This window comes from Eurypyga helias, unplaced genomic scaffold (assembly GCF_000690775.1).
Source record: "Eurypyga helias isolate BGI_N326 unplaced genomic scaffold, ASM69077v1 scaffold4065, whole genome shotgun sequence".
NCBI classification, from domain to species: Eukaryota; Metazoa; Chordata; class Aves; order Eurypygiformes; family Eurypygidae; genus Eurypyga; species Eurypyga helias.
The window spans coordinates 4,844-7,165 of NW_010250643.1; the positions used below are offsets into that span (position 1 = coordinate 4,844).

At 48.1% G+C, this 2,322-nt stretch overlaps 1 protein-coding gene across 1 annotated transcript in view; it reads right to left on the reverse strand.

Annotated features, from left to right (window-relative positions):
* LOC104509696 (betaine--homocysteine S-methyltransferase 1) overlaps positions 1-2,322 on the reverse strand; it is a gene marked incomplete at its 5' end in the record, with an annotated part of 13,672 nt that overhangs the window by 1,547 nt on the left and 9,803 nt on the right. The gene's annotated exons all lie outside the window — the stretch shown is intronic.

Here is a 2,322-nt window from a genome sequence, read left to right on the forward strand (position 1 = left end):
GTGGCAGCCAGTTGTTTCACCGACAGCTGGGATCTGTAGCTATATCTTAGCCCATCCCTGACATAGTTATAATCCCAGCCACAAGCAGCTTGCTGCCTCAAACCACTTTGTTCCTTATGGAAAGTTCTGTGTTAGGACAGATAGGATGTAATCTTTATTTTGAACCCTTCCCCCTGTAGGCTCTGGTGAGCAGATTGAAGGCAAGAGTGGCAGGACTAGAAAGAAAAGACCAGGGACTGAAGAAGAAACTTTTAAGGAATAAAAATACAGAAATAAAGGAATAGGAAACCCTCCCACTTCTTTGGGCACATCTGCAGGAGATGAACCAGCACAGTTGTCGGGTAAGTGCAGCATTATGTCTGCACACAGAACACTCAGCTGGGCCAAGAAGCCGTGGTGAGGTAGTAAGGCTCCAGCAACACAGCAGGGAGGTAAGCAGCTTCTCCCTATGACCTTTCCCAAAAATGCCTAACATGCAAGAAGGTGATACAAAGCAGACCTGCTCTAAATCTAATGAGTAGTTAAGAGACAGATTCAGAAAATAAAAAATATGAGGAAGAAACTAAAATGTTCTTAAACAGAAAATTTTTGGTCTCAGAGGGAAAGACAGGGTGTATAGTCTTGCAGATGTGAGAGAAATAATCAGAAGCACAAATTCATCACTTCCTTGTTTCTCATACAACATTAAAAAGCTGATGTAAAATTGATACAAAACAATCAACACAGTAAGAATACAGCACCTCGAACTCACATTATACCTGGATAGGCAACTAAACTCCAGGGAAACAGTGTTTCCCTTTCTTCTCCATCACCCACTGTGTCAAAATCCATGGGACCTACTAATATGCAACCAAGGAGAGAACCGGCAGATGAAGCTGCCAAGCAACTATCCATCATATAGAATCATGGAATCATAGAATCACAGAATGGTTTGGACTGGAAGGGACCTTAAAGACCATCTAGTTCCGACCCCACTGCCATGGGCAGGGTCACCTTCCACTAGACCAGGTTGCTCACTGGTGAAATTCCCATTGATTGGAAATGGGGAAATATAACCCCCATTTTTAAAAAGGGGAAAAAAAGGAAGACCCAGGGAACAACAGGCCAGTCAGTCTCACCTCCATGTCCAAAAAGATCATGGGGCAGATTCTCCTGGAAACCATGCTAAGGCACATGGAAACTAAGGAGGTGATTGGTGACAGCCAGCACGGCTTCACTAAGGGCAGATGATGCCTGACGAACATGGTGGCCTTCTACGATGGGGTCACGACCCTGGTGGATAGAGGACGGGCAACTGATGTCATCTACCTGCACTTGTGCAAAGCATTTGACATCATCCCACATGACATCCTTGTATCTAAATTGGAGAGGCACAGATTTTGATGGATGGATAAGGAATTGCTGGATGGTTGTGCTCAACAGCTTGATGTCAGGGTAGAGACCAGTAACCAGTGGTGTCCCTCAGTGGTTCATATTTGGACCCGTATTATTTAATATCTTTGTCAGTGACATGGACAGTGGGATGGAGTGCACCCTCAGCAAGTTTGCTGATGACACCCAGCTGTGTTGTGCTGTTGACACACTGGAGGGAAGGGATGCCATCCAGAGGGACCTTGACAGGCTGGAGAGGTGGGCCACTGCCAACCTCATGGAGTTTAACAAGGCCAAGTGCAAGGTCCTGCACATGGGCACAAATAGACGCTGGGCAGAGAATGGCTTGAGACCAGCCCCGAGGAGGACTTGGGGATTTTTGTGGATGAAAATCTTAGTATGAGCCTGCAATGTGCAATTGCAGCCCAGAAAGCCAACCATATCCTGGGCTGCACGAAAGGAAGCATGACCAGCAGTTCAAGGGAGACAATTCTGCCCCTCCACCTGGCTCTTGTGAGACCCCACGTGGAGTACTGAGTCCAGCTCTAGGACCCCCAGCATAAGAAGGATGTTGAACAGTTGGAGCGAGTCCAGAGGAGGCCACGAAGATGCTCAGAGGGATGGAGCACCACTGCTATGGGGACAGGCTGCGAGAGAGAGGCTTGTTGTTCAGCCTGGAGAAGAGAAGGCTGCAGGGAGACCCAATAGCAGCCTTCCAGTACTTCAAGAGGGCCTACAGGATTTGTTAGCAGGGAAGTGACAGGATGAAGGGTAATGGTTTTAAAGTGAGAGTGTAGATTCAGATTAGCTATTCACAGAGAGGGTGGTGAGGCACTGGTGCAGGTTGCCCAGAGAAGCTGTGGATGCCCCATCCCTGGAAGTGTTCAAGGCCAGGCTGGATGTGGGTTTGAGCCACCTGGTCTAGTGGAAGGGGGCCCTGCCCCCGGGCAG